We start from the raw sequence: 13,372 nt of genomic DNA on the forward strand, positions 1-13,372 counted from the left end.
AGGCAGCCAATCAATGATTCTGTCTCATCATTGATGTTTATAACTCTCTCTCCCTTCCTCTCTAAAATCAATGTATTTTTTTTAAAAAAACTGACTTAAGGAAGATTCCAATAAACATAAGAACTGTTAGACCATAATGCAGGTTATGTAAACTCCCAGAAAACAAAGGAAGCTCATGTTTTACTAGGAGTAGTTTATTTAGTAATTGAAATCTCTGTTCCTAAATTCTGGGTCCATTTTCCACTGTATTATTTAGCATAACACCAGTTTACATATATTATTTCATTAGTAGGTAAATCAATGGCCCCAAAAGTATTATATAGAAAGCATATATATTACTATAACCTTATACTAATTAGCCTTATTGTTTTATATCGGGTTTTTCTAAAGCACTTTGCTAACTAACAGACTTGAAAACTGAGGCAGAGAGCTACAAAAAACAGGCAAAAGATGTGTCAAGAAGTTGAGGTTGGCCTGAGTCCTAAATTACCTGTTCTCACATACCCCAAATAAGATATAAAAATGGACACCACATTTTTTTATAACTCTTTAAAGTTGGATGACAATTTGCATATTGTAGACTGACTGCTAACAGAATTGTGTATTTCCTAAAGTTTACATACAACAGGTGTCTCCTATATGTTTATAATATAAACGAATGTCCAGAAACATTAATTTGAGGGACTACAAGTTCTTGGAGTGTCATTTGTCTAGGACAGTGGTCGGCAAACCGCGGCTCTTTGGCCCCTTGAGTGTGGCTCTTCCACAAAATACCACGTGCGGGCGCGCATGTACAGTGCGATTGAAACTTCATGGCCCATGCACAGAAGTCGGTTTTCGACCTGGGCGAGTCTATTTTGACGAAGTGGCGTTAGAAGAAGTGGGGGGTGTCGGTCGGTCAGGCGATGGGAGACGTGGCGCAGGCGGGCTGCGGAATACGCAGCACGGGGGAGGCGCACACGATTCATTCACGAGTTGAGTGAGCCAGTCAGTCAGCAGTCTCATTGTGCAGTGGTTAGTGCTAGTCGCGTCCGCAAAACGCGCGCGGGTGACAAAAGATAGACAAAACAAGTATACAAGATGAGTGTGGATGGGAGAGTTGGAAGGGGTCGACCTCAGCGAACGTACCTCAATCAGATTGAGGACGTTTTTAGCATAGGCCAGCTTAGAAGTACCCTAATTAAGTTAATAAGAATGTACCTACCTATATAGTTTAAGTTTAAAAAATTTGGCTCTCAAAAGAAATTTCAATAGTTGTACTGTTGATATTTGGCTCTGTTGACTAATGAGTTTGCCAACCACTGGTCTAGGAAAATGAAATAATGCCCATAGTTTTAAAATTAAGTCCATTTCACTATAATAAACATTGAAAAACACTGATCGGTTGGCTCCCTCTATTTAGACCAGCGGTCGCCAACCAGTGGCCCGTGGACCACTGTGGTCCATGAGGTCCGAAAGGTTGGCAACCACTGATTTAGACTATAACTGGAAAATTAATAATCCAGTTATCGTCTAAATAAAGGTATGGCGGGGGAGAACCAAGATGGGGGCATAAGGTACAGACCTGTGCATGCTGCCTCCCACAACAACATTGAAACTACCAACTATAAGACAAACAGCTATCATTCAGAACCATGGGAAAGCTGGCCCAGTGGAAGCTCTACAACTGGAAGGAAAGAAAGAAGAGCATTGAGACTGAGTAGGATGTACAGAGGCGTCAAGAACAGAGGTACGGAGTTGTGTGCCAGGCGGGCTGCAAATGGATGCACGGTTTTTTTTAATCGGAAGGGGTTACAAACTCTTGAATCCACTGAGCTTGTTTGAGGCGGGATTCTGAGGTCCCAGAGCCCTACTGTTATTAATTAAAATACATGGTTAACACATTGCGTACCACATAGAAATCTCTAAGACATACGCCAGGGACCACACGTTTAGGTGTCGTTTTTCAATAATTATAACATTTTTATTTACAAAAACAATTAAACAATTAAAGTTCCTAGTACTTTTTTAACGTATGGTACTGCGTAAAACATTTTCCTCTATGAAGAGGGTCCAAACAAAATTTACATAAGTATCTAGATTCGCTCCTTTTTCCATTGGGATGGAGCCAGTATCCAGGCATGAGCCTTGACTGTGAATAGAACAGTTACCTCCTGGTTCACAGGTCAACGCTCAACCACTGAGCCACACTGGTTGGGCAATAAAAACTTTGATAATGTGACAATTACTAAAATATTTAATTTTTCAAAATTTTGAAATTAGGTTTTCTTAAAATGTGGTTAATTTAAATTAACCCTAGCCCTGGCCAGTTTGGCTCAGTGGCTAGAGCATCGGTCTGTAGACTGAAGAGTCCCCAGTCCAATTCCAGTCAAGGGTAAATGCCCAGGTTGCAAGCTCAATCCCCACTGAGGAAAGTACAGGAGGCAGCCAATCAATGATTCTCTTTCATCATTGATGTTTCTAACTCTCTCTTCCTCTCTGAAATCAATAAAAATATATTTTGAAAAATAAAGGTGTTTTTAAAAAATTAACCCTAGTTCTGAATATTTAGCATATTCACCTAGCACCTCATTAAAAAACAGATTCCTAGGTCTCCTATATTCACTGGGCTTTGGCTTCCAAGAATTATCGCCTTGGGTAATTCTGACACCCTTTGAGAAGCACTAAAATAGAGAGCTTATATTCCTTCTGTATGGTAAGAAGCTGTATTTTTCAAGTTTGGTACTATAAGATAATTCTCAAAGTGAGCTCCAGGGATCCCTATTGATCCCTTTCAGAACGTTCACGGGTGTTTAAATCATACATGGCTCAAGATCTACTTAAAGGGCAAGGCAGGCCAATGCATTTTAAATATGTTTTATTATTATTGTTGTTGATTTTAGAAAGAGAGGAAGGGAGAGATAAAAACATAGATCAGCCGCCTCCTGCACAGCCAATCCCTCTACTGGGGATCAAATTTGCAACCCAGGCATGTGCCCTGACTGAGAATCAAACCTGGGACCTCTTGGTGCATGGGTCCATGCTCAATCAACTGAGCCACATCTGCCGGGCCCAATACATTTTATTTATTTTTATTGATCTCAGAGAGGAAAGAGATAGAAACATCAATGATGAGAGAGAATCACTGATTGGCTGCCTCCTGCACATCCCCTACTGGGGATTGATCCGCAACCCAGGCATGTCCAATGCATTTTACTATAACAGAGTATCAAAAGTTCACAGATACAGTTTTTGATTTTACACATCTAACCTTTAAAAAACTATCACTTTTCAAGTTTTGGTGTAGTATCAAAAAATAAAGACTATCTATAATTATCTGAAAAAGAACCTTTTCTTTTCCTATTACATATCTGTCTGAGCCCACGGTTTCTTCATATACTTCAACCAAAACAACATATCATAACAAACTGAATGCAGAAGCAGATATGAGAATCCTGCTGTTTTCTATTAAGTCAGACATTAAAGAGATTTAAAGCTCTTCCCTTAAATCTTTTGGAAACTATTGTTATTTATGTTATTTTAAAATAAATTTCTATTTCTAAAATTTGTCCACTTTAACTTCTGATATACTAAATATCCATAGATATAACCAAGATAAACAAAAATTCTTTGGAGTCTTCAATTAATTTTTAAGAAGAAAAAGGGGTGGATTCTAGGACCAAAAGAAGTTGGAAACCCACTGCTTTAAGAAATACATAAACAGTAGAGTACCCTGGATTGATCAATCAAAGAGCAGGTTGAAATTAATTTTGAATTTCAGGCTCAGACATGCAGGAACAGGTTTCAAAGAAAGGACCCAGATTAACTAGACCAAATAGTTTTGTAGCAAATGACAAAAAACAGATGGAAGTGAGAATTAGGCTGAGTCATAACTTAGGCAACACATGGCCAAAGTTTAGAACCTATCTGGAAGCAGCTTCATACAGCCAACTACTTGAGTAGAAGTTTTTATCTCTCTAGGCTTTTGGAGGATTCAAGGAACTATTTTTGAACTATCCTCAGAAAAGTTAATAAAGCAAAAACAAAGAAGCAACCACTTGCTAAAGTGACAGCAGAAGCAGAGCTAGAAATAGAGAACATCATACCTATGTTTGACCTCAATATGCATTTTAAAAACAGAAAAATTCCTGGAAATTGGTAAGCTGTCAAAATCTAATGTGTTTCAGTTTTTTTCCTATTCATTTTCAGATAAAGTAGGATCTCTAAAGCAATAAACCAATACTAATCAACCTTAAAATACCAATCTTTAAAGATAGGTTAGAAATCTTCATGGACTTGCGCTGGCCAGTGTGGCTCAGTTGGTTGGGCGTCATCCGTGCACCAAAAGATTGCTGATTCAATTCCTGGTCAGGGCACATGCCCAGGTTGTGGGCTGGATCCCCAGTAAGGAGTGTGCAGGAGGCAGCTGATTGATGCTTCTCTCTCATATCAATGTTTCTCTCCCTTTCCCTTCCTCTCTCTCTAAAATCAATTTAACAAAATCTTTTCTAAGACTGCCCACATACTGGCAACACAGTGATCTATTTGGGGTATTCCTATGCTCACTGATTAACTTTCAACAGTCCCAAACACAGATGCATAAATATTAGCAAACTACTGCTTGACCAAAACTAAAAAAAAAAAAGCCCTGGCCGGTGTGGCTCTCTGGTTAGAGCACGGGCCCACACACCAAAGGGTCATGGGTTCAATTCCCAGTCAAGGTCATGTACCTGGTTTGCAAGTTCAATCCCTGGCCCAGTCAGGGCACATGTAGGAGGCAACCAATCAATGTGTCTCTCTCTCACAACAATATTTCTCTCTCTCGCACTTTCTCTCCCCCCTACCCTCCCTTCCACTCTCTCTAAAAATAAATGGAAAATATATCCTTGGTTGAGGATTAACAGCAACAAGAACAAAAAACTTTAAAAAAGAAAAAGAAAATGATGCTAGCCCTGGCTGATGTGGCTCATTTGGTTGAACATCGTCCCATGTACCAAAAGGTCACCAGTTCCATTCCTGGTCAGAGCACATGCCTGAGTTGTGGGTTTGATCCCCAAAAAGGGAGGGATGCAGGAGGCAGCAGATCAATGTTTCTCACATCAATGTTCTTTTTCCCTCTCTCTCTCTCCCTTCCTCTCTCTTTAAAATAAATTAAAACATATAAAAAATAAGAGGAAATGGCGCTCGAAGAGACATGTTAGTACCAGAAATACCATGCTAAAGAAAACCAACATGGTGTTACCCAAGTTTGATAAAGCTTAAATAAACATTACTGGCAAGAAATTTGATGCCAACACAAATCATTTACAGCAATTATATGTTATATTCAATAAATCATCCTCTTTTTATAATATAGTCAGGCTTATTCCTATTTCAAAAAGAATGGTTATGCTCTATTTTTATCTGAAAAAAAATAGTAATTTTTCTACTGCATAAATTTTAAGCCCCAAATAAAATTTGGCTAATTTAGTATGTAAGATTCCTTTGTCCACTATGTCAGAAAGAAGCACTACACCATATAATAAGGTATTAGTAAGTAATTCTACTCAAAGAAAGCAAGTTAAGATTTTTTGGGAAGGTAGGACTACGATAAAACAGTACTGTTCCCACAGAGGCCCAAGCCACAAGCTCAAAAGTGACTTTTTAAGCTAAATCTTGGTTCCTGTTAGACTTTCATAAATTGATATTTATTAAGGATACGTGCAGTACTGAATAGAAAAGAGAAACTTTTTGCACAGTTGGGTTTCAAATGTATGAGAACACTTAGGATTAAAATTACTCAGATGAAAAAAAACTAACAAAGTTAAATTCATGTGTTTATAATGAGTTTTGTTTATAAGTGTCATTATATTGCTCATAAGACTAATGCAGTAACTCACCTTTGGTTTAGTTGGGACTCTTTCCTAGATGTCTGCCTACAAGGTTTTAGAAATTAGATAAATTTATCTCTTCATAAAACCTTTCCTGAATTGTAACACTTCATCCTTCCTTTCCAAAGAAGCCATACAGTATGTTTACTTTCAAACTGAACTGAATTTTCTTTCATTACATACAGACAGTGAGTATATTCAGATTTTAAAAGTTTCTAAACAAAAGGACAAACAAGTGAAGGAAAGGAAGCCAAATACTATGATTTAACAGAAAAACAACATTCTTTCAACAGAAAGTGTCCACCAGGGAAATTCTAAAGAGAAAATGTCATAATAAAATATTTTAAGACATGAAACGATCCAATGCAAAAATATTTGTTGTTGGTGTTGACTTTTTGTTCTGTTTTTTGGCTTAAGAGTTATTATTTATTGCTATTTATGTTCCTTACTTTTTGTTTATCCATTCCCACTGGGTCAGTAGAACCATTTTAATTTTATTTTCTTTACAGTCCATTTTTCTTCCTGATTCTTCAATAGTAAGTTCCCTGAGATGAGCTTCTATTTATGAATGTTTGGACTGGAAAGGACCTTGAGAGGTCATCATGTCCATCCCTCTACTTTCCAGGAGAATTCATAACTGAACAATCTCAGATGGATGAGAAGGTATCAAAAGAAAATGTAAAGCATTCCCTAACAGCATGTTACTTTATTCCACATGAACACTTACACTCACAATTTGCAATTTTCTAAAAACGAAAGTAAAAATTAAAACTCCCAAAGAGGAAGGTGCTTTAGCAATGCATTTATCAGCTAAATTACTCAAACATAAATTCAACTATCAAGTCTAAAATTAACACATAGAAAAGTTGATGGCTGCCAACATAAAGTCTTAGTCCATAGAGATGTCTTCTGATGTTCTATTTTATTTGTAGTACCATTTCACCTACAGCACATACTGTGACAAATACAGACCACCACACCAATAAATTATATAATTATAAATGGCAATTACATGTATGTGTATATATGTGTATTTTTTACAGGTGGTACAAGTTTTTATTCCAAACAGAAAATGAAAAGTTAGGTCTAAATTGGAGATGTCAACATTATGGAAAACCATAATACAACTGTTATGTGGACAATAGTTTAATTCTTTAATATGTAACTTAAAATGTTCAGGGAATAGCATTTTGTCCTAAAATAGTTTCTAAAACAGAATTTCATCTGATGACAAAAAGCATACAATTATAAAGAAACACTGCTAATTATTCTATATTAATTTAAACAAAAAAAGGAAGCAGAACCAGAAGTCTTGGAAATTGGGGGAAAACATACTTGAAAAAAATAGGGGGCAGGGAAGGTAGAGTCCAGAAACTATAGACTGATGAAATATTGTTTACCAAGAAGATTATAAAATGAATTATTCAGTAGATGGCTTTAAACAACTGGCAAGTAATGCAGTGATCTATAAACATTAGCATAAGATGGCAAAATAGTAACTCATGTCTAACTTCATTTTCTTTTTTTAACAGGGTCTCTAGCCAAGGAGCTCAGGTATATGCCCAGAAATAGAATATATTTAGATTACAACAGGACAACTCTTACTACTTCATAAGAAATACAGGTTAGGTGATAAAACAGTAGGTGGATTCATAAATGAATTTTATCCAAAAGACTGATTAATGGATTAATATCAACCTATTGATAGTATGCTGATGTTAAAGCATTGCTTCACCCTTATATATTTTACCAGTGTCCTAAAACAAAAACTTAGGTGTTAGGACATCTGTAATACTGTCAACAATAAAAAATAAATTAAGAAAACATATACCGCCGAAACCGGTTTGGCTCAGTGGATAGAGCGTCGGCTTGCGGACTGAAGGGTCCCGGGTTCGATTCCAGTCAGGGGCATGTACCTGGGTTGCGGGCACATCCCCAGTAGGAGATGTGCAGGAGGCAGCTGATCGATGTTTCTAACTCTCTATCTCTCTCCCTTCCTCTCTGTAAAAATCAATAAAATATATTAAAAAAAAAAAAGAAAACATATACCATAGGAGTCATGTTTATCACATTTATCTATCGATACAAAAATATGAGGAATGCCCAAGAGGCTAAATAACATTATCAAGCTAAAACAATACACCAAAACCAACAAGATGACAGTTACTGGGATCAATGTAAAGTCTTCAATTACATTTAAAAAATCAATTACACACCCAGGTGGCGTGACTCAGTGGTTGAGCATCGACCTATGAACCAGGAGGTCACGGTTTGATTCCAGATCAGAGCATATGCCCAGGTTGCTGGCTCAATCCCCAGTAGGGAGCATGCAGGAGGCAGCCAATCAATGATTCTCTCTCATCATTGATGTTTCTATTTCTTTCTCCCTCTCCCTTCTTCTCTGAAATCAATAAAAATATATATATTTTTAAAATCAATTATACAAATTAATGTGATCTTAGGCTTTAAAAATAGAGGTACAGAGTTCAATTTTAAAAAGAGGCCACTCTCCCCTGTACTTTTACTGATCAGATATCTTAGATGTTATATTCAGACCTAGACAAGAAGCCCTAAAAACTTAGGCAACTAAGTTCATGAGGAGCCTGAACTTGATTAAAAATGTCATTTAAGGAATAGCTGAAAGACCTTGGGATATTTATCCCAGTAACAGAAGCCTAACAAGACATAACTGTCATCAAATATTTGAAGGACTGCCATGCTGACAATTAGGTTTATTTATTGTAGCTTGAGATGGCAGAATTAAAGAGCTTCAGCACAATGTAAAGAATGTTCTAAAAGTAGAGTTCCAAAATGGAACAGGGAATCTGTGAAGTGGGGATCTTTGTCTTATAGCATTCGGAAGGTAAAAGACTATGCTGCAGGGATTCCAAATATGATGCCTTTTCATATTTCATGAATATACTTAATCCCAAAATAAGTCTGTTAAGAGGAAGGAAGGCACCGTTGAAAAATGAGAAACTTAAAACTGCTTTCTTTCACATGTTTCTAAAGAAATGGAAAACTTTTCATGAACTCTAAAATCAGTACCATTCTCAGAGAAACCAACAACAAAAGAAATTAATGCTTCTTCTTTTTAAATGAATACTGCATTTGTTTTTCTTAAAGAAACATCTGCACCTTAACTTTAGTTTATCAAGAAATAAGGGACAATTATACTCCAGCCTGCCAACTAGTCCCACAAAGAGAGTTGTCTTTATTAGATATTTATATGGCAATGCTATTTGCTCCACCCAAAACTTCCTCACAAGGAGAAGGCTCCTCCTTATCAGACGTGGATAGGAGGCTGCTGTAACATTGACTCCCTCCTACTGCAGCCTAGGAAAAACTCAGTCTTGACATGTACAAAACAATAACTTGTGAGAACTTCAGAGCAGCTGTGTTCAGACAGAGCCAGGGACTTTACTTGAGGCAAAGTAGTAGCTTAAGAATTTGTTAAAAAAACGATTTCCATTTTGGGTTGAAAGTAGGGAGAGAAAAAAAAAGGAGATACAGTAATGATATCCATTAATATTTAAAATCCATAATAAAGAAAAATGCTTACTAATTACAACACTGGAACTATCATGGGATGGTACCCTTGATTCACAAATTTTAGGATGAGCACTCTCTAACTTTCTGCTAACACTAATGGGAAATGGGAAAAACAAATCTTGCATTTAACAGTGCCCAAGTCAAAGCCATCACAAATTCTAGGATGGAAGACTAAAACAAGGGGCTTTGCTATTTTGTTGGATATTTTTGTGTGCTATCGCCAGGCAAACTGTGAAAATGTCTGAATCTCTAATAGTAATGTTCTGAATGCGAAATACTGGAACCAAATTCAGTTAAGTAATGCTGAAGGATCAGGAATCAATTGGTCTCAGTGTGCTGTATGGGCGACTTCCTGGCCAAGAGAAAAAGCTTCAAATGGTAGCTGAAAACCAAAGGTTAATACAAAACAACATACTCTGATTTCTCTTCACATAACAGCTTTAACAGTATTACAGCTATTAATTTGCATCTCAAAAGTAAAAGATGACGCCTTAGCTGGTTTAGCTCAGTGGATAGAGCGTAGGCCTGGGGACTGAAGAGTCTCAGGTTCGATTCCAGTCAAGGGCACATGCCCAGGTTGTGGGCTCAATCCCTAGTAGGAGGAGCCGATCAATGCTTTTCTCATCACTGATGTTTCTAACTCTCTCTCCCTCTCCCCTCCTCGCTGAAATCAATAAAAATATTTTTTTTTAAAAAAGTAAAAGGAGAAGAGAAGGAATGTAAAAGATAAATATATGTATTAATAAAGTAGTTATTAGTCCAATTGGCTATATTAGTCCAATTCATCATTAAATAATACACAACTATCAAACAAAGAGCAAAGGCTTGTCATTATTCTGTACAGAATTAAGAACTGGTAAGACTACTTAGTATAGCTGCCAAACTTTTCAGTTTCTTTCCTTACAGACATGTTACATTTCGTAATAGTCTCCACTTACCTTACATCCTCCATGTTTAAGTACAAATTGTGTTTGATTTCCCCAACCCTTGCCCTAAGATATAGTGACATATATTTAGCTTCTGAGTCTGGACACAAAGGAAGAAACTGAAATTTTTCACTTTCCTGAAATATGTGTCCATTTTATTTACACCATTTAAAAATATATCACATAAGCTAATTAAAACTGCAACCATCCATTTAACAACTCTTAAAGAATATGAGTAGGTGAGACGTATTTAACAAAACAAACTTCAGTTTAGTATATTTCTCTGTGCTTAGAAAACCTATAAAGACTGATGTCTCTACAGAAATTACTTACACTATTGCAAAGTTTTTAAACATAGGGATCAAGTGGGCTTGCGGAGAAAACTGTGCACACTCCCACAAACCTTCACTTATGACACAACCTTCAGAAATACTAAAACACCCACTAAGCAGAAAACAAACTTTTAAAGTTAGGAAAGTAGCAACATGGGAATTTGGGTAGGAGGTGCTCTGGGTAGTAAACACCCTCGTCAGAGAACATAAACAAGCAATTCGAGCAACAGTAACTCCTTCTGGGACTCCGACTTGGACTGCTTCCGTCCCAGGCCCCCACCCCCGAGTTAGGAAGAGATTAAATGTGGGAACAGTTAGAGAGGGAAAAAGGAAATCAGAGTAGAAGTGATGAAAGTGTTCTTTTTTTCTTATCCTTCTCAACCCCTATCCAGCATTCTTGCAGGCTGATCACCAGACTGGATGTCATACCCACCAAAAGCCCTAACACAGTACCCAAGTCTTTTCTGATACCTACATTCAAAACCTGTATACATCAGCCGTCTCCTTTCCAAACACCTCCCTTTCACCTCTGGAGTCCCCCATACCCTTCTCAAAGTGCAGTCTTTTGGCTACCAAGCCCACCACTATGTAAGTCTTCCTAAACTCATTCACTTAATTTTTTCCAAATCTATACTTTTCCCGATACCATGTCCCTGATATTCTTCTTTATAATTCAATCGAAATGCCATGCTTCTCATTTCCAATGACTAAACCCTACCTATCTTTCCAGGCTCACTTACTGCCATGTTTTCACCTACTCATCCCTACCTTCTGCCTATTACCTCCAGCTTCTTCCAATGCCAAGTCCCTAACCCCACTCTTTCAGAAGCCAGCTTAGCACCCCTCCCCTTTCTCCCATTCCACCCCAATCCCAGGATCCTTCCCGTAGGCTACACTACTACACTTCCAATCCCTCAGGATTCAACTCCCCTCTTCTTGCCACGCCCTGTGCCCCCCGGGGCTACTTACCCCCAAGTTCTCCCCACACTTCAGGCCTCTGGCCCCGCCTTCCCCCCCAAAGGAAGGAGGCGGGAGGAGGGAAAGAGGGGCGGCACTCCGCAAGGTAAAGACGACCTCCCATTAGTGCTTATCGCCGCCAATCTTACTTCCTTCTCTCTCATTGGCCAGCGTTAGCCCATGCCCCACCCTCTTCCTCAGACAGGGCCCGGCCACCGCCTCAGCGCCCCCGTCCAACACACCTAGGAGGGGAGACCCCGGCCTGGGAGACTGGGACTGGTCAGGGTTGAAGGAGAGACTCTCGTCCCATCATGGGCTAGTTAATGTTAACAGGACTCACCCGCTGGCAGCTCCGTCGCCTCCCGCCCGCCCGCGCTCGGTCCCACAATCTGTCTCCAGCTCCTTCTTCCCCCCCCTCAGCGGAGCTGATACTTTCCTCTCGTCCGGCCAGGCGCGCTCATCTCTCGCGAGATATGGGGGGGCGGGGGGGGTGGAGGAAGGGCGAGATCCGAAGGGCCTGAATTGGAAAGGGGCCGAGGGGCGGGGCTCCGGGAAGACGTAGGGGCCAGGCTTTTAGTGGGCAGGTCTGGGGAGCGAGGCTGAACGAGTTCGGGACACACAGATCACACGTGTCCGGTTGCGAAACGTTGGGGGAAAGGAAAAGAAAAAGGAATCCTTACAGGTGCCTGTAGTAGTGGAGACCCAAAAAGTGAAGTAAATATTCTAGGGAATGAGATTATTCCAAAGGAACGCATTTTAAAAACCGAGACAAGATTATACCTGAATAAAGCTGTTAAAAAGAAAAAGGTGGAGGAAAAACCTGAGGCAGGTACACAAGGGATTCGGGGTTCCAAACAGCCGAGTAGTTGCATTTTCTTCTTTGCACGTAGAGTAACGTCGCTGTGGCCATAATCTGCTGTGGGGGGGGGGGGGGGGGGGAGCGGGGGGGGGGGAGGAGGTCACTGGGAAGGGTTCAACTGCAGGAACTGGCAACTTTTAAAACATGTGCATGTTGTTCCCACTATCCTCCAGGGTCCTCATTTCCTTATTGGCAAGGAAGTTTAAAATACCCTTAGCCCTAGAACTGGAGTGAAGATATTGAAAAAAGCAAGCCCCGGCACAGCGATCCCATCTCATTTAGCCCTCTGCCTTCGGCTGAGGTGCATCTCTGAGTTCCTTTACAATTGAGTTAGCAATCCCATTTTACTCAGAGTTGTAATGATCAAATGAGATAATATATTTGAAACTGTTTGAGAATTGAAAAGCACTATGTTTATTACTCAGCAAGTATAACAAATACATAACAGGACGTATGTTCTAGGCATGGGGAGAAGAGCCTGACAGACCAGGTTCCTGCTCTGGTATGTTTTATATTTTAGTGGGAGGAGGAGACAGTTAATAAGCCAATAAACACAAAGAGGTAAGACCTTCCTGGTGTGGCTCAGTTGGTTGGAGCATCCTCTTGTGCACTGAAGGGTCACATATACACAGGTTCGATCCCCTGTTGGGATGCATGGAAGCAACCAATCAATGTTTCTCTCTACCCCCCTCCCTCTCTCTCAAAAAAAAAATCAATAAAAACATATATTAAAAGAATACAAATATTTCAGTTAGTGGAGAGTGATTCAGGGTAATGAGACAGAAAGAGACCAGGAGTGGGGAAGCAACTTTACTCCTGGTGTTGAGAGAAGGCCTCTTTGAAGTAACGTTTGAACCAGGAGTTGGAATTGAACCATGAGGAGACAGCCTTGGGGAG

At 39.3% G+C, this 13,372-nt stretch overlaps 1 protein-coding gene across 7 annotated transcripts in view; it reads right to left on the reverse strand.

The window, feature by feature from the left end:
• The window catches only part of ATF7 (activating transcription factor 7), a 109,697-nt gene extending 97,609 nt beyond the window's left edge, over positions 1 to 12,088 (reverse strand). For 4 of the 7 annotated variants that reach the window (XR_002830958.1, XR_002830957.1, XR_002830956.1 and 1 more), the window contains exon 1: positions 11,957 to 12,088. The gene's annotated coding sequence lies outside the window, so the exon portion shown is untranslated. Of the gene's footprint in view, positions 1 to 11,134; positions 11,469 to 11,628; positions 11,690 to 11,956 lie in introns of those variants that run through there. The other 3 variants (XM_006095766.3, XM_006095765.3, XM_014461788.2) reach the window with 3 other exon arrangements.
• Positions 12,089 to 13,372: the final 1,284 nt, after the last annotated feature.

Source organism: Myotis lucifugus, unplaced genomic scaffold, assembly GCF_000147115.1.
Source record: "Myotis lucifugus unplaced genomic scaffold, Myoluc2.0 scaffold_160, whole genome shotgun sequence".
Taxonomy (NCBI): domain Eukaryota; kingdom Metazoa; phylum Chordata; class Mammalia; order Chiroptera; family Vespertilionidae; genus Myotis; species Myotis lucifugus.